This window comes from Eutrigla gurnardus, assembly GCF_963514095.1.
Source record: "Eutrigla gurnardus genome assembly, chromosome: 7".
In the NCBI taxonomy this organism is placed as follows: domain Eukaryota; kingdom Metazoa; phylum Chordata; class Actinopteri; order Perciformes; family Triglidae; genus Eutrigla; species Eutrigla gurnardus.
The window spans coordinates 16,865,373-16,885,542 of record NC_139921.1 but is presented as its reverse complement, the minus strand read 5'-3'; the positions used below and the strand labels follow the sequence as shown (position 1 = coordinate 16,885,542).

Sequence of the window (20,170 nt, the reverse complement as noted above, 5' to 3'; positions counted from 1 at the left end):
GAAAGCATTGCGTGGCAAGACAATTACCAATCTCTCACCATAAGCTTGCGAGAGTGTCTTAGCATGAATTATTGAATATCCACTATGGAGAATTACTGCCTCAACTCTTGTTGATGAATCTCTCAGAGGCGTGGAAGGGGGGGGTGGGGAGGTGGGGGATAGATAGAGCTGCATCTGCCCTCTGTGTTGAGCCTTGATATTTTAGGCCTGATTTCGCCTACATGCGAGAATAAACAGCGTTACATGAGCACAATCAGGGGCACGAGAGATTAGCACCGACACATCGCAATCTCTCCTTGGAAGACAAAACCTTCCAAACAAACGCAACAGGGAAAAGGCTTTGAAATCAGCTCTGATACCTCAAATCCCCTGAGACAAAGCAACATGCAAAGGATTAAGTCCTTTTGTTCTCATGCGATAATGGACCTTGGACTGGGTATAGCAGTATACGGAAAGAAGAACCCATCATCTCCATATAGGATGACAGCACACAAGAAGTCCTCGACACGGCTACAGAAAGTGCACGTCGTATCTCCTGCGTGTACAAGCTAATGGTGTTTGCAGCTTGGTGTGGAGGGTTTTGGAGAGATGAAAATTGCTGCTAGCATGCGATAACAGCACTTTGCCCCTCGCCACCGAGCTCTATAAATGATTATCTGGAGAACACTTGTGTATCTTGCCACCGCATGTTTGCATTTGCTGCACATGTGTGGACAGATCTGTGCCAATGCATGGCTGTGTCTGTGTGTAGGTGTGTGTGTGTCCTGTCCATATTATCTTTAATGGCTCTGAGGGCAGCACTAGCACTCTTTATGTCACATGTAGGAGTGTAGAGGATGCAAGGGAACAGCTAGAGGTGAATACCAACGACTGAGGCCACCAGTTAATATAAACCTTTTACCCCACATTAATGTCAGGAAAGGCCTGTACGCTCTAACTTCTAGAACAAGACCACAACTTCCTATGATGTAATATCGTAATTGGGACTTAATGAAGAGAGATAAAACCTAAATGAGAGCGTCTGCTAAAAATAACCATCACGTCAATGCGACACATTGAACTCTGGTAGGCAGGGCGGAAACATTCACTTCCCCTACTAATTGAAACCATGCATCCATTTTATCCAAAAATGGCCATAGATGATGCTATTAAAAACTGTCCCAGTCTTCAGAAACGAGGCAGCTGCTAAAAGATGTATCAAGCGGTAATGGCGTCATTAATGATTCAGTGGTCATCAGTGGGGCTCGGGCCACATTTGTCATTGTTGAAAGACATTCGGCTCTGTGAGGAAAACGAGGGATGACCAGGTGCCAGGCCAAGACACATTTCAGACCTGGAGGTAATGTGTGATGCATTGGTGAGAGCTGGATAAAGATGTAGTAGTGATGAGGCTTTGAAAAGTTTTCAGGCTTGTCGAGTCAATCTCAAACCCCTAAAGCACTCATGCTCTTCTGGTGTGTAAAGACCCGTCTTGTTTTGAGCATCCCAGGATTAATTTGCATTTTAAATGTACTCAGAGACCATACATTGGATCTCATTATATCATAAAGTCCTACTCCATAATAAAAAAAAATAGAACATAACAACAACACAACCACATTTAACCATGGATTCATGAGGATTATATAATATTATGCATAATGCTATTATAAATGAGAACATCTGGCTGGATTCTACAGAAATACAGCAGCAGCAAAACATAATGTTCCTAATATAACAGATGTCCTTCTGTGTGTTAAAACCTAGAGAAATAAAATCCCTATTAAGAGACAACTTAATAGGGACAACTAAAAATAATTTCCAGTATTTAAATACTAAACACCTGATCTTCAGTTCCTGTGCTGTTATCCTCCTGAAGTTGATGAAACATGACTAGATCGTATTCTCTAGTGAACCGTTTTTCATCATCTGACCTCAGCACAGATACTTATATTCACAGCTGAATGAATGTTTATAACAGCAGTTCCTTCTAACCTCACATAGGTTTGGAGCATTGTTAAGACCACAGCGGACATGATGGAGGCTGCAGTCCTGAATCAGGAGCTCTTGCTTTACTTCCATCACTCACATCATCTAAAGTCAAGACTGCACTAGTCTCCAAACTGACATGGATGCATCCTCGGACTTTGAACACCATAAGACACAACAGAATTGTTTTCCCCCCCTTTGCAATGCCTAAAGCTGCTACTGTACTTTGCCTTTACAGTATGTCAGCAGCTTTGTTATTAATTAGTTCAGAGCAACATTAGATGAGCATCACATGAACAGCTTTATATGTGTTTAATTCCTTCCTTGCCTCAAAAAAACGACTAAATTGCACACTTTTATTTGGACTATATTGCTGCATTGCACTGTCCAGCCTTCAACTTCACTCCTTCACAGTGAGTAACTGTGGCTGCACTGAGCCCCTTGGAGCAGTAGCCTTCCCAATGCATGCTCACATCCGTAGTGTGTTGTCATAAGCACTGCCTTTCGCAGTATTTATGTTTCCAGACACTTGTGGGCTCCTAGGACACCACTAGCATAGTAACCTTCCTTGGCAGTTGGCCTGTACCCTTCTCCTTTGTTTCATGTGTACTTCTTGTCATTTTCATCCTGATTTGTTTGTTTTAAAAATGTATTCTTAAAGACAACGCATTGAAAATTATCAAAATATTGATATATAACCAATTGGGATTCATTTTCACATAGTGACATTGCATTCCTATCCAGCCATTAAAAATCATTTACTTCTTCCTTTGAGCATTAAAAGGGCAAACATTTTACGTGCTGAAACGTGTTCTCTTAATCTTCAACATAGTCACGTTGAGGCCTCATCAAAATTCTTCTCAAAATGTCCTCATTTACAAAAAGGACACGAGCCTCATTCTTCTAAATGACACTAATATACAGTAGTTTTCATGCTTATTTTCTCTTTGTAGGGAAGATTTAACAATTTTAGAATGTTATGATTGCAAAACCCAAAATCTTCACATACACACATCTATATAATCATCGTACATATTCTTTCCTGACCGATGACTTGCCGAATATTATCAAGTAACTCCTCCAAAGTACACAACCTGCCATTTTGACCTCTGTGTCATGCTGCGTGCATAATTAAGTGAGTTCCAGCTGGTGTTTGGTGCCCTGGGGAACGAGGTGAGAATAAATCCTGCTGGAGAGAGAATACCCCCCCCAGACCCTTTCTCTTCCATCTCTCCACCCCACTGCCACCACCATCCGACTCTCTTAGCATGCCAAGTCATGATGAGGGAGCTGCGAGAACTTCTCAGCTGGATCTGACACGCCGGGGACAGACAGCGACGGCCGCGCGAGGAGCAACACAGCAGAGTGGAAAAGCCCTGGCAACCGAGCGTGATGTTGGATTCATACTGCTTTGAAGGAGTGTGAATGAATCACATTTACACAGACTCAATCACGCACTGACACACACACAGTCAAGTGTGCTGCATGTGCGTATGAACGCAGGCACGAAGACATAACCGGTCGCTTCAAAAATAACAAAATCACCTGCTATATCTAATGTTGCATTTCAGTGAGGCATCAACTATGTTCTGAAAGAGACATATGCACTCATCCATATCAACTCCAAATTGCCATCTCCACAGGAATGCCCCCGCAGGGAAAGGCTTTTCTCTTCTGCAACAAACAACTGTTTTCCCATTATGTCCTGCAGCTAAAAAAAAAAAAAAGGCTTTTGCACTCCACTGAAGCCATTTTCCTTTTGCCAATACCTTTCACGTGTAATCCATGTAATCACTAGTGGCGATGGATTGTGAAGGCACTAAAGTTAATTATTTGAACGCCGAGAAACGGAATCCCATTCACTCAAATCTGCGCTCTCTGAGTTACACCGTTTTGAGAAAAGCCTGCTGAAGGTCAAACGTGTCCTAGAGCACATCTTTGTATTGTTTTGCTAAATGGCTTCTTCAGGGTTCGCTCAAGGAGGAGGTTACACATTAAAAGCAGTAGGAACCACTCTGTGTTCCTGTCAGTAGACTTGTAAACAATCCATTGTAGCAATTAAGATAGAAGTCACAATTTTCAGTCACAGTTTTCCTCAGGTCAGGTATAACCCTGTGGATTCAAGTGTCATTTAATCACATACCAGGCACTAGCAGCCTCTTTTAGCTCAAGTGACGACAACACAACAGAGACCGTGGCATTAGAAAGAGCCCCAGAGGTACAGGACTGTACGGAGAGTCCAATTAGCCCCTTCTTGATTGCCCACCCAGCTGGATGCGCCTCGGGGAAACCAGAAGTGACCAACTGTGCTGCTGGGCTTCACCTTGAACCAACCACACCCATATGCTGGGACAGAGAGTGTTGATGAGGATGTTTGGCACTTGTTTGGGCCAGTCGAGGATCCCCATATGGAAACTGCGTGGAGATTTTGGAGATGAAATGGGTCGGTGTGTGCGTGTCAGCTGTGATTCTCCATCGCTATAGCAACACGCTGGTAAGTGGAGCTAAGGCCGAAACTGAAAGCGATCACTGATGTGCCTCACTTGACGCACATCAATTGATGGCGCACCGCGGGCGTTCGATTTTAAATGCCAACACCACAGAACCAGCATATTTTAGGAAAAGGTCACTATTTAGGGGATATTTTTGTAGATTACAGAAACCCCTCAAACATTTAACTTGATCTAAATAACTTAAATTATTATAAATTTAAAAATTCAATCGGCATGAGTTTACATGACATCTGTGTTCTGTACATCTTGCCTTTGTAAGACAGGACAAGACTCATCTTTTATCACCTCCTCCTTAAAAGGGAGATCCCTGCTAGACTCAGGGTCCTCCGGTCTCTGGGCTTTTGCATGAGAAGGCAGGTGTGAACATTATTTTCCTCGGCAGACGAAAATTCTTTGTCGAATAAACCATCGGAGAAAAAGCTGATCCTGGTTGTTGATCTTTATTGGGCAGATATTTTTTTTCCCACTATAATACAAATTAAAGTTTAACTAGATAATGTGAAATCGATGTCACACTATCCGCTAGATGGAAGACGCATCACTCTGTTGCAGTTGTTGGGACTAAAGAACACTCAGGTCACTCGCTGTTAAAGACTGACGCTTTTATTACCTCATAAACAATCTTTGGCTGAGTGCAGACACCATCCTGCAGAGAACACACATAGTCGAATACAAGTTTCAATTTGGTGTAAACTAACCAATATAATTTGTGTTAAATCAGGGTCTCTACAGGTTTCAACAAGTCAAATTTAAGACTTTTTAAGACTTTTTTAAGACCATAATGAACACAATTTAAGACCCATTTCACATCGATAATGGCAAAAAAGTACAAAAGACTTGAAGGAAAATTGGAGGCTTGGAATTACTTGCACAATATATTAATTTATTCACAGCTCTTTCACATTGGAATACAAATACAAAACTAAAAACACCAGAAACCTCTGTATTGAACTAATATTTGGAACTCAGAATAAAAAAAAATAGAGGTTAACTCTACAGCCAAACATTTAAAGGAGTCATAACCTGGTTTTATACGTATCCAGCCCCCCTTGGATCGCTTTGGATCAATTCGTAAAACTTATTAGAAAAAAACAACAACATTTTAATCAAACATTGAGCTTGTTCTGACCCTTTTTCGTACCGCGATTTTATCACGCGAGATTACGCGCGAGGTTTTGACTGGTCCGGATGTGCATTGTATAATATGTAATGAGGCGCGCGTTGATTCGCCGCAGGAAGGACAGAGCCGGGGGGGCTTGCCTGCATGCAGACTCCAAAACATAAACAGCCCCCTGTCATGGCGCACACACTAAATGACGAACCTTACGGAATTCAGGCATTTATGTACGAACCAGAGTCGGAACCCGAACCGGAGTGAAGAGCCAGAGACGGTTGAAGAGACACGTTTACAGCAGGACGTCAGGTAGCGGACGGGGGGGGGTTGGGTGGTGAAAGAGGGGTGGGCTTATGCAAGTAGCCTCCACGGTGACGTCACCGTAGGCGCAGAATCAAAATCTCGTGCTTTAGGAATGCACACCCTTGTGTGCTATTCCCAGACTGTCCTCCTCGAGAAAACGACCACATAGGTCGTGTGTCAAGCACCGAATTACGACCATATGTTACGTTTCAAAATAGCGCGCCCTCTAGCGGTCAAGTAAATATCGACACTCCGGTGTCTCAGACGATCGCCCCCCCCACACGTCGACCTAAACCTACCCCGATTCCACGACATCTTCCCCCCACCCCCTCCCCACCCCCCCCTACCCCCCCCCACCCCCATCCCCCCCCCCGCGCGCCCCCGCGCGCCCCCCGCGCTACCCCCCCCCCGCGCGCCCCCGCGCGCCCCCCGCGCTACCCCCCCCCGCGCGCCCCCCGTCAATCACCCCCCCCCCGCGCGCCCCCGCGCGCCACCCGCGCGCCACCCGCGCTACCCCCCCCCCCCCCCCTAAACCTCCCCCCCCCCCCCCCCCCCCCCGCGCGTGCATCATCGGCAGAGACCGCCTCCACACGTCGACCTAACCCTAACCTTAACCACTACTATCGTTGCGGAAGAATCTCCGCAATACGCTCCCAGAGGTCGTATTCGAGTGCATGGACCAACGACAACTGTGGTCGTATGAGTTGGAGGACTTGTGGCTATTCCTGTTCGGAAAAAGAGCAGAAGCGAAAAAACGGCGCCACTTTCAAACTCCAGCCTTTCAGGCAAGTTTCAACTGAGGTCAAACACAGATATGCATGTTTTAACAAGAGAAATTGCGATTTCCTGGTGATGACTCCTTTAAAAGCGAGACTGAAGTTATGCATGTTTTAAATAAAAGTAACGTCAATAGATTTTTAAGACATTTCATGAGATTTTAGGAGAATTTTAGACATTTTAAGGCCTTAAATTCAAATGATTGGATTTAAGACTTTTTTAGATCAAAGCTTTGGAGTTTGCTGAAGTCTTGTTAAGCTCAGACTGGCAATACTCCTCAGAGCATTAGCCTACCCACAAACCACGTTGACTCATCAGGTCACCTTTTTGTTGAGACTCAAGGAGGACAGAAAAAGATCATCTCTGCTCTTGTACATGTCTGTTGTTAGATACTCCACGGGTTGCTAAGGGCTTGAGTGCAGGGAAAACAGGAGATGGCTGCTCCTACAATAGACAGTCCACTCAAAAACAAAGTGGTCTGTGCAGATACAGGGGCGACTTTTAAAAGTGACACTGTCTGAAATGAAGCGGCATCAGCAGCCACACGTTCAGCTGGCTGCTTTTATAGGCCGGTTTTAGCCCGAGGTATACAACTCCGCTTTTTTAACATGTCAAAAACGTACCACGGCTACAACAACCTTCAAAAGGTCTGTTGCTCTAGGGAGAGAGAGGCCTGCAGTTCAGTCCTCTGCGAGATTTACCTTAAAGATCATTTATGAGCTGCAATTTACATGCAAGGATGCTCCTTTCACTGCAAACCGCTCCCGCACCGCCTGCATTTTGAGTTCCTGTGGGACTATAAAGGTTTGGATCTTAATAAGGTTCACTATCCTTACAGCCACTAGTCTGTAATTAGGGAAGAAAGGCAAAGGAGGGCTATTTGCATGTGGAGTAATGAATAAAAAAAAAAAACAACGGCGAGGGAGAGGTGGGATGCGTAAGCTTGGGTTTGGAGAAAGCGAACAGATTGTACCGGGCAAAAAGCATCTGCTGCTCTCTGCCTGATTGTCAGTTTCAAAGGAGTTTCAAGATAGCGTTTGCCATCATTTATCATCTGTTTTTGTCTCCCCAGTCTCTCAGTCACAGGAGAACAATAAGTCTCAACTCTACACAGCGTGTTCACCGTTATGCAAGACGGGGGGAAGCTGCTAAAATGTACAAGTGGAGATCCGCAACGGTGTGACAGTGTTGGGTGAGTGGCGGTGGATAACACTGTGCTATTCTGAGGATGTGGGTGAGGATGCTTGATGCTTAGAGCCCCTATTGTGACCTCAGACTGGGGCATCACTTTGACTGATGCTGCCAATTTAGGAGCTCAGTGGCTCATGGAAGCTACTGAACTCAGTTTGAGTCTTTTTTCTACTTTCTTGATCGATATATCCTCATTCTGGCTTCATATCTGGGACGCTGCGAAAGCTAATCATGCAATAATATCTGCAGGAGATTGGTTTGAGGTGGTAAAACCTCAGGACCATCTGTCTATCTTTGATGTTGGCATCGTCCCCTGACGCGCCACTCCTGCCGATCCCATTCCTTCAGGCCCTGTGGTAATTGGGTTAGAGAGAGAGAGGAGAGAGGGTGTCATCAAGCCTTGGTTGGTCCCGTCCCTCACTGGACCCACAAGCCTGTTCTTGATATTTGAGACACAGGAGACAAACTCCGTCATTGGAGTAATTTCCGAGGAGAGATTTGAGATTTAGAAGTCGAAAACATAACTCCTTCTTTTTAATATTTACACCAGACTCTACATCATTGGTAGCAGTTGGCAAAACAAGACATTCCCCTTGCATTTTAATCAATGTGTCCTTCTATTGAAGCGCTGATGCATGACACTTGCGAGGCCCGAGGCAACCCTACAGGACATGCAGCCAGCATCCGAGGTGGTTATTTGAGAGACAAGACGCGTTCTCTAGTAACAGTAAAATGCAAGTGGTGGGCAGGTCCGGCCTCTCCCATCTGCACTCCGCTCCATCCTTCATCCTTTACACATGCAGATGGTCCTTTAGCCTGTCATTAGTGATCTGTTGGATGGGTGTGTGCAAGTGTGCGTGGAGCATGTAGAGGCCCTTTACAGCCCGACGATGCGTCACATCGTAGCTCAAGCTGAGCCATGTTATTATTGAAAGACATTTTCAATAATAATTTTATTTCCATAATGCCGCCTGCGCTAAATTCCTTCCTTCCTTCTCTCTCTCTCTCGGGAGGCAGTATGTTTCCGCTGCACATTTCATACATCAGCTCAAAATTATACCGTTTCACAGCTCTGTTGCTCACATGCTCCCATGCTCACATGCTGTCAGTGAGTAAAAGCAGTCCTTGACCTTTCAAGATGCATGGATTTCCTGTCACGGCTCCTGGTATATGAGAGGATTCTATTTTTTTTCTAGCTCCGCTGTGTATCATTAAGCTCCATCACCTCCACCCTCCTTTCCACCGTGCTACGACTGTCATTCACACACTGAGTGTGGGCCCGACATCCTCATTACCTGTGTTGGTTTCTCCCCCGGTGAGTGTGGGAACGCTGACAGACTTTTAGGGGCATGGCGTGTTACTGTGACAACAGAAGGTCTAAGTGAAAAGGGACTTTTCTGAAAGAAAGACGAGACACGGTGGAGCACAAGGTGGTCATTGTGCATCTGGACCTTTCGCAGATCTTAAGAAACTCACGCAAGGCTGAGGCGGCGGGCGGCACATCCACCTGCAGTTCTGTGTGTACTACTGAACACAAATCAGGATATTTTTCTCGGAGCATCATTTCAAATGTGGTGAGGCGCTGTGAAAACAACTCTGTTCTCACTGGGTGACAGATTGCCAATGCTGGCAATAAAGCCTTGTTACTTCCTACTCGCAGGTACAGGTAATGAAATTCTGCCGGCTGGGCTGACATGTGGAGGGAAAACCTCATCTCACAATGCCATGGGGCAGCAGGTAGCGCCACACACTTGTAATGTGCTTTGCTGCCCTCAGTCCCAGAGGGGCTGACTCCTCTTCCTTATAGGGACCTGCAGACGACACGTCAGCCGTGCTGCCCTTTGTCACACTGTCATCCTCTCCCTCTCGCACCACTTGTCCAATTACCATCCTCTAATCGTCTTTTAATGAAAAGGAATGAGGCCAGAGGTGGCATGGGGAAGCTCCTACACATGCATTAAAGGCAAAAAAATAACATCTAGAACAGGCCATGCTACATAGCTGTATTAGCTAAAATGCTGATTGACGGATGAATGATAAAATCAATATATAGTAAAGTAAGAGTACTACAGTAGGTGTTTTAAGGCATCTAATCCTTACTCACTGCTGATTGATTATCAATATCGTCAACAGACCACCTTCAGTGCAAGCTAATGTACTGTCAGGCAGCGACCAAATTTGTTCATAAATATTTTATTCTTTCTCTTCAGGGGAGTCAAAAATGAACCATCTATTATGTCTGCAAACCTGGAATCTGCAACCTTACCAGTACACCCCCTTGAAGTATCGAATAAGCTTCCGAGAAAGGGACTGGCCATACTCTGTGATCTAATATCCTCTCAACATATTTCAAAGTGAAGTGAAGTGTCCTTTTCTGTTTTCATTCACGGCTGTACGCTATCTGTGTGTGACAGCTGGCTGTAATTTACCAAGGGTTTGTGAAGGCAATCTGCTCAGCCACACCTGCTTTGGGTTATTTCCTCCACAACTGCTAAAAGCCCTTCTCGGTCCAGGGCGTGGGATATTCCTATCATAACTTATGAATAAAATATCATACAGAAAGACTAAGTAAAATAATAACTATTAAAAAGCATGAGAGTGGAAGAAATATAGAATTTGCTGTCTCAACACAGCATTAAGGTTTGCATATTATCCTTTAAAATCTATACAATTGTGTCTGTTTTTGTAAAGCAGGACACGTGAAAACTCTCCAAAACCTTAGACATTGCAAAAAGACCATGGCCTGTTTTATTGAAGAACATTTATATTAATGGATCTTGACGTCCAAAAACTTAATGACAAACTAAAACCTTTGAGGCTGAATGTCATAGAAGACCATAGTTCAGCATTATTTGTCAAGAAGAGAGGATTACGCTTAAGCAGTGTGACCCAAAAACTGATCTGGCGCTTTTCTAAAAAAAAAAAAAACTACTAAAATTACCAAAAGAAAAACTGAAATGGACAAAGGCACAGGACAGTTAAATCAGATAGCCCTCTGTGAAAATGTGCACATCTGCATAACCAGTGTTGAGGAGTAATCAGTTACAGCACTGCGATTACTATTTTCACTGACATGATTATGGGGTTGACATGGTAAGTTTGTGTAAGCCAATACATGAGTTTAATGTTGAGGGCACAAGCTCTGCAGGTGTATTGACTGAATAATATATTTCTCAAAATTGTAGGTCAGGTGTACTGAAGAAAATACGTCCGTAATATTCAGTGACTCTAGAAAAGCATGAACCAACGGCAAATTAATATCCCCCCTCGGAGTCGATGCGTTGCTTTGAAGAACCGACTGAACCATTCACACCCACGGCCCTCACTGTGGAAACAAAACACTTCTTTGTCCCCGAAGCGTGGGAATAACCATGTTAGTCTCTTCTCGTGTCGCCTCCCAGCACTGTCACTGTTGCCTGATCGATTCTGATGATCAGGAGCTTGAGAAGCCTCATTCTTACTGTCATTTCCGTCAGGGGAGACCAATTTCCATTTAGTCGCATATTCATTGTCAAATTCAAAGCTGCATGTGTTGGAGTGTCTCAATAAATTAGGCTCATGTTGCCTGACAAGTGTAAGTGGTTTGGATGGAAGGTGGGATTAATAAAGGCCTCCTGCTCTAAGATATAGGACACTTAGAGGACTCTCTTAAATGAAATCTGAGCACACTGTATTCTGGCAACAACAACACCTCATGTAAATCCCAAACAGGGCTTGTTCTCAGCCCAAAATGTCAGAGCAGGTTCAACCTTCATCTAGGCGAGCTCAAAAAAAAAGAGTCCAGGTCCGGCAGTTCTCCCTCACTGAGGTTTTCCTCTCACTCACTTTGATGAAAGTAATCACGGCTTTGTTATGGATTTGGCCTCTGCGGTAAGAGTTATTGACGGAGCAATTGGAGTGGAAATGGGAGTCGGCACACAGCAAGGTCTCCCACAAGGACATTGCTATTATTTTCAAGCCAAGGAGAAAGAAAAGGGAAAATCGGCCACCGATTATCTAACTCACTCGAGTAATTTTAAAAAACGAACGTCACAAATTCAGTATGAAATCTCCCGGCGTACCAGAGGATAACACTGTCACTTCTGACAAATGGGTTGCTTTATGACTTCGGCTGTGACTTAACCAGAAAAACACACAAGGACATTTCACTCATTTGTCCAATTAATTTCCAAAGGTTGGGGAGTTGTAGTGACAGTGTACAACTTATCGGAGAAACCCCAAGAGGCAAAGTTACAGGGACAGGGTGGCCTGAACTGAACTGAGGCTGGGGATGTGGTCCGGGGGTGCAGGTCCCTGCTCTGGAGAGAGGCCAAATGGTCTGGTCTCTCCTCTGAGGGCTGTTTAGTCAGACTAGCTGACCGTGGTGATTAACATTTCGGGCCTGTGTGATTCATCCCTGCTTCAGCCTCAATCCAGAGACAATTACAGGGGGTCACACCACTCCAGCAACACTCCATTACCTGTGGTTCACATGGGCACCGATGACACTCGGTCCCTGTCTGTCTCTCCAGCTCATCTGAGTCAGACCTTCTATTTTAAAGGGAACTCATTCCTATCTATCAGATGTGTGGGCAAACAATACAAACAGGGTGTTGGGAGATGCTCCTGTGATTACCGTACCTTTGTAAGGTTGTTGGACAGCGTATTTAATTTAGTCTTCATTGTGTGACAAGCTGTACTCCGCTGTATTATGCTCTGCTCTTTGTCAGAGGTAATTAAAAGCCATCTGAATGTCATGTGTGAATGGACGAGGCGACATTCTTCTGTTACTTTTCATTGTCTGAGAACTTCTTTTAGTTCGACAAAGCGGTCTAATGAGGATTTCAAAGATTAAAATATGAAATATCTTCTAATTGGGGCGAGCGTGGCGCGCAGCTTTTCTTCATCAGAAAACCATATTTCATCGTCTGTATTCAGCATATTGAGGACATTCTCCTCATCGGCTGGTCTGCCAACTCGAGGATGAAATACCATCAACAAAAAGAAAGTGTCGGCGGTGACAGAATACTCCTTTTCTTTGATTAGCGGTGTAGTCAGAGTGAAAATGGGACATGTGGAGGAGCACATCTAGGCAAGATCCCCAGAGGTTTGAACGAGCTGCAGCTGAAATTGAAGCATGAAGAAGACGGAGATGCAAAGGAGGAAGAGTCAAGCAGTTTCCTGGGGCAGGGTCAGATTGAGAAAATAACATGGCCCTGCAGTAATGTAGGCATGTGTGCAAAATGTGTCACTTAGTTTGTCAACTTTAATCTGATTCATCATCTAAAAAAAAAAGGGTGACCCCCCAAATAGTATCCGACTATAAGGCTCAAACAAAGGGGGATCAACGAGAAAAAAAAGACATGATTCAACAATCAGTCGATTATAGGCAAGACAAATATCTTAGTCGAGGACCACTCTGATCATATTTTTCTTCTTCATGCTCCTTTAAAGTTGTTACTTTGCACGATAAATGAACCATCTGCTCCTGCATCCTTAATGCGTAGTCAACTATTACATTTTCATCAGCCGGATTGAGTAAAAGCAGACGTTGGCCTCGTTCCAAGCATGTCCTACACACATAAATGATTTGGTTAGCCACTTTAATGACCTGAGTTCAACAGCCTTGCTATGCTACTGCACCCCTGAACACTAGAACACTTCATAAAGATAATCCAGCCCCATGGATTAATGATGAAACGCATCAATCGCAAAGTTGTTTTGATTTTATTAAAGGCATGTATTAGCATACATCTTTAATCTAAATTCCTGGTCATCTCTCTCCTGTCAAGGTCATTCTGTGGTCCTATTGTTTTCTCCATGTTCCCTGTTCAATATCAACCCCGACCAAGCGTGACTCAATCTGAGCAACTCCATAAATTGCTGATTTTATGACTTTAACTTGAAGTCCTCAGACTTCTATAACAAAGTATATTTGTGGCTTTTACCGTTACTTTCTTCTTCTTTCTTATTAATATCTTCTTCATGTTTTCTATTCTTTAATCACTTTACTCTTGTTGTTCAATACAATTCTCATGGCGGCAACTTAGTGGCATGTAGGTATATAATTAGTGTCTCTGTCACTGCGAATGCATCTATTTTAAAAATGTGACAAAACCTTGTGGGACTGCTGTAGCTTGTTCTCTTTTTACATCCTATTTTTGTTCTAATTCAGTGTGTCAGCACTACCACAGGGCTGCAGTTTGCCCAGCGAGTGACTACTGTCAGACTGTCGAGAGTGTCCCCCCGTGGCACCGAGGACCGGCGGCTTTTTAACACACTAATGTCAGAGCCGGTTCTAATAACCCATTAGTATTTACTGCTCAAGATGACACCAGAGTTTATTCTTTATTAGCGTCATCAACAACAGTTTAACTGGGCACCGGTTTCCTTGCTGATGCTGTTACACATCAACGAGAAGACACTTAATGGAAACATTATCCAATGAGGAAATCCTTTCCAAGTCCAGTGCTGTAACTGTATCCATATTTCTAATATCTTCATACAACTCTGTAGGAGTGCTGTGAGCTCCCTCGGTGTCCTGCAGAGATGCTGAGGTTATTCAGAGTACGGGAGCAGGCATGTCAGGTAATCGCCATCCCTGTTGTGATTCCAAGCAGCCTTTTCAGCATGTGCTAAGTGGAAGGCTTGAGGGGGGGGGGGGGGGGGGGGGGGGGGGTTGGACAGTCGTGCCAACCACAAAGCTCCCTATTAACATCCCCCTATGCATGCATATGCAGCTTTACACTAAAAGTACTCCTTTAAGAGCTCACCGTCAGCAATGTGCAAACGGGGAGAGGGACCAGGAGAGGCAGTGGCACAGGAAGGACTTTCCTCTCTGGAGGAAAGCCTTTTATTTCAGTCACAGTGATTCTCCATGGATGAGGTCAATAATCCTGTCAACACAGTGGGCTGCCAAAACACTGAATTATTATCCAATTATGATTTATTTTTCAGTGGACTTCCAGCATTTTCATATGTTGGCCCTTCTGCTCAACTGAAAAGAAGAGACGGGCCAACACATTAAACACTTAGTTATATAAGAGAAAGAGCTTTACACCGTTACTGTTGTTTTATCTTATTGACCCAACTGGGAAAGCAACCCACACTGGCTATTTGCATACAGGCACACAGGCTTCAGCGAGACCCTGATAGACCATACCGGAGTGTCAGATGAAGGCTCCCGTGATGCAAGTGGAGACGGTGTTAAAACAGCCATACACGATAAAGCACTGGGCGAACGTGTCCCTACAGCTGCAGGAGCGATATCCAGAGCGCTCAGCTGAACCGTGCTATCTTAAGTGCACACAGGAACAGCGAGTAGAGGGCCGTAGACACCTCGGATGGAGGTTAGACTTAAAAGAGGAGCGATATACCCTCCATGGGCCCCAGTGGCACTTCAGAGAGAGGAGAAAATGTGACTCATGGGGCGGCAGCACAAAGACAGGCAGGCTTCCTTCTGACCAGCAGAGCTAGAGCGATGCCGTCCTCTTGGCCCTTCACACCCAACCAGCCGTCAGTCCCTGCTGCGGCAGGCGAATGGATGATGTGGGAAATTACTGTTTACAGTCATTTCATCTTCTCCTGCCACTCGAGGGAGATTCTCTCCAGTAGTGTGATTGCTGTCATTTTATACATCCAGTATGGTGACTCTGCCAGGGATTCGGAAGAAGAACCGGGTCAGCTGCACGGGTTTCAGACGCAGGCTTGATATCTGTTTAAATAAAGATCATTCTCATTCCACCTGCCTGACTCCAAAGATTAATTTATCACCTATCTACACATTGACATCTTTGGGGAAGTTGCCTAGGAAACCACAATGGCGTGAACATCCACATTATAGGAAGGGAGGGAACTCCCTCTGTGTCCGGTCTTTAAATCATCCGAAACCCAACCAGCTGACAGTCACTGGTGAAAATGTGGGAGGTTAAAGTTGGCATTGGCTGTCATTTCTCTGTCTCTTATCACTCAGGCTATATTAGAATCAAAACCCATCTAGTCTGAAGGGATGACACAGGTGCGATGAGTAGACTATTATGTAGCACAGCACTGTAATCAGTGTTGGAGTTAGAGCTGCCATGAACTCAGTTTACTCAAATATCTGTGGGGGTCTCATAACATTTTAATTACAAATAAAGTTATTTTCCCTTCCACATACGGAGTAATATTGACATTGAAGATAAATAGCTTAACATGAAAGGAAAGAGTAGCTTAAAAGTGTAGCTACATTCACGATGCTTGTCTGCGGAATGGTAAGAGATGGCTTTTAGTTCGTAAAAGTAGCCTAACATAGCCGTCACTAAAGGCGCACCTATTTAATCCCCCCACAGAAATCATAACCCGGACTGTAATGTTCATGCAAAAAAAAAAAAAAAGAGGATGCATTAAAAGCCATCTTATCTTTATATCCTTTGTGTTTCTTTCCTTTAGTCCTCCTCTCTTAACATTAAGAAGCATGCATGGATAAAAATACCAAGGGATGATAAAATAAAATGTCCTGGATATGAATAAATTAATGGAGGAATATGACGTCTCAGAGGACCAGATATTTTTCCAAAGATGGAATGCTTGAAATGATCTTCAATTATTAATTTGCAAGATACAGAAGAGAGGCTGTAAAAAGGAAATGGTATGGGGGGGGGGAAGCAAGGGATTGGAAGAACAAAGAAACTAATATATGATAATATCAACATGCTAACATGGTCATAAATACAATGTTACAACACACTAATACTTACAGGGTCATATTCTTGGCATGCATTTGCTCGTTTAGCACTAATAACCAAACTAATTTAAGAGTCAACGAGCTTTACTGAGGACACTAAAAAATAAGACACAGCAGCCGGGGCTCAAGGTCGATCGTAATCACAAGCTTGGTGCTTCGATTCCCAGCTGCTCTTGTCCAATATCAAAATGTCCCTGAACCCCACAGAGCTCCCGATGTTCAGACTACCATCTTGCAGGTTTGCTTGCTGCTACTGGTGTGTGAGTGAATGAGAGATGAATTGATAATTTACCTTTACACAATGACACAGCAAACACACGATCATCAAAAAAAAACATGCCATGCTGCGATCCACGTAACCAATCTTGGGTTTGCCAAAGTGAGCAGATTTGATCAGAAACATACGTAAACTTATTTTTACGTAGTGAGACATTTCAGTCTGGACAAAGTGGTGGACTGACGACTCACAGACACACATTGCCATCTCAAGAGCCATGCCAACGCGGCTAAAATGTGGATTTTCTTTGCTGATTTATCTTACATGGAGCTTTTAGAGCACTGCACTTAACCTGAGGAGAACAGTTAGTGTGTTGAGCTACGACATAACACAGTTGCAATTGTTAACCAATCTGTACTCCCTGCTCATAGAGAACTAAAGCTTACACACACCCAAAGGCCACTGGCACCACATAGTGCCTTTGAACTTTCTAGCATGTCTCATTACTAATATTTACCCACTAATGGCTCCTTAAACTCATCTGGATAATGGTAGTGTGTGATATTATCACTATGGCTAAAAAAAACCCACCTTCAGGTTTGAGTTGCCAAGAATGATCCAGTCAAACATTTAATGACCTGAATAAAAGAAAGAGGGGGTTAAACAGGAATCCTTAACTCTCCGTGATGAGGACGGGAGAGCTTTGGTCCTTTGGCGACAATTAACTGCCCGCGTCAAAAACCAGGCAGCCATCACAACCCCCAAGTCAGAGCGGGGGGGAAAGGGGAAGACACGCACATGCACTTCGGGACGAGAAATGTTAGCTATTAATAGTTTGTAAGCTTTACCCCATCGGAGCAGTAAAGTGGACTCTCTCCTTAAGCTTAATTGCATTTCCCAGCACAGTAGTGCTTCTCATCAATGGTTTTAGTTGCTTTTTTGTGCGTCTCTTGGTGCCAATCCTGTTCATCTACTCTGCCATATTTTGTCTGCTAAGCATGAGGAAAAACACAACAACCAGAATGGGCGAGCGCACATTAAAGCTAAAGTAAGCTGGTGTATGACTTCCTGTGTTTGTGCATTTACAGTATGTTTGCAACCTACTTCTGTTCCTTCAAAAGTTCCTGAAGACATCCTGCAGTTATTGGATTGTTTAGCCTGAGAGAGACAAAGCAAGAGGATACTGCAGCACCTACACTGCATGGACAGAGACAACCTCCTCCCCTCCCGGACACTCATTCTCTCTAATGGCTTAATACGTCGTCTTTATCGAACTGCCTACACAGTTAACTTAACCGCTTTGCAAAAGACATGGCCATAAGTGTAAAGGCATTTTAATCCATACATTTCACAAAGATGCTGCCCAGGCTTTGAAATATGTGTATCTCTTGACTAGCCTTTTGCTCCTTGCAGTAAGGTGCTGATGTCTTCCAGCTGACAGGGGCTCAGGCCTTTGGGATGAAACTGCCAGTGTTTTCCCAGGCGGCTGAGCATATTGGTGGCCATCTGCCTCTCTGCAAGCATCGCTTCACCCATTTCCAGCCGGTCGACCCACAGAGTCCAGAGGCCATGGGCGCTCTGCCCTCAAAGACCTAGCACCTCTCTCTATCATTTAGCCTCTTTGACATAGTGAGTCACACTTAAGTAAAATACAAGAAACCACATTAAATTAAACATTAACAACCAATACTGAGAAAAATATTTTGTATCTCTTTATATGTAAAAATAAATATGTTTTTTCTTCAGCTTTCTTCCTCAAAAGCTTCAAATCAAAAATCGCACTTTCAAAACAGGAAGGGGGGCGGGAAAAAATCCTGTCACTCTCAGAATCATCTGTCTGTTGTCACTGCGTATGACTAGAATGTGAAATGATGAATATTTCCTCAGGCAACAAACTGACAAAACTAGCAAAAACTAGCCTCTTAAATGCGTCGCCTCCAGGCATGTGTAATGTTACATAATGAAGCTCTGCTGTGAAATCTATGAAGATACAGTTTTACACGCAGTATTTGCTCTTTGCAGCCGGACAGCTTCTTAGAATATTGACATAATTGAATAAACGCTGAATGCATGTCGAACAGGCAAACAAAGCAGACCCACGTGCAGTGGACGAATATTTCTGACAGCAATGTGATGCCTGTCATGAAATTGAGGCTTCGGGGAGAGAAGCCATTTGTCTCATGACGCTCATACTTCTTATTTGATTATCGGTCATCTTTCCTGGATGCCTGGCACAGTTTTTAAGAGACTGGAAATGCCCAACGCTACCTAACAGGTTGAGTAATTTACAGTAGACCAGTGAATTGTTGCTGGCAATGCACTCTCACTACCCTTTATGCTGCCAACTGCTGACATGTGACACCGTTCATAGCACACAATCCCAGCAGCTTCGCTATCAGAAGAAGTGCTAGAGATTTATCAAGTTTCCGAGTACAAAGGAGGTCCTGACAGTTTTTCTGAGCGAGCTGCGGAGAGGAGGTGTTTATAACCAAGATGGAGGTTTGCAGGAAATTCTTCAAGTTGTCACAAAGCCCTGAACTTCGCAGTGACACATAGTTAGAAACGCGCCTTTTACCACTGACTCAGCTGCTGTCAACAATTACTTCACATCCTGTCTCGCCCATCCCTCCACTAATCTCGTTATGAATGGACGATCATTAGGAGCAGGATGAAACAACAGATTTGGGACAGTGGGACAGGATCTGTCAAGCCAGACAGCTTATAGAACACTTTTCACTGTAATCAAGACAGCAGGCATGCGGGTAGCAGTGGATCCCATGGTTTAAGCCTGATCAAAGCTTGCTTTTTTTGGAGGGGGGGGGGGCTGTCAGAGTACTGGCAGAGAAATAACGAGCTATTCGTTGGTGGAGGAGGAATAACAACCCCGTCATTGGCTGTTCCCCATCCCGGGCCTTGAGAACCAACTACTTCCTTCCAGTCGAACATCCACGTAATTAGCCACCAATACTGCTCACCCTCTCCAATCAAACAGCAGCTATCGAAAAGTGTGGCACCATGGGGACAAGGTAATTAATTACCCTCGACACTAAAAAGGACCTTTCACTTGCCCCGGAAGCCCTCACTGATGGTATTGAGAGCTTATTAAAACATTGGAGACAAGTGATGGTGCAGTACAGTGTTAGGACGACGGCCCTGAGGGAGCGGTGGAGTTGTTTCTAGATGGTTGAGAGCGAGGCCTCCTGACACCTGAGTCATCCAGTGTCCGGTAGATACTCACTGATATGGACCAGTGGGCTGTCAGGAGACGTTTACGGGTCATTTCCTGCAGTGAATGTTTCTCCTTTCCATATTGGCCAGAAACAGTCGCATAGGCATGGGACTATTGGACAAAATCATCGCGATTCACGATATTATCCCGATAA

The 20,170-nt window shown here is 44.3% G+C and overlaps 1 protein-coding gene across 2 annotated transcripts in view; it reads right to left on the bottom strand.

Moving 5' to 3' along the window:
- Positions 1–20,170, bottom strand: part of LOC311015510 (regulator of G-protein signaling 6-like) — a 38,490-nt gene that overhangs the window by 13,726 nt on the left and 4,594 nt on the right. The window lies entirely within an intron of this gene.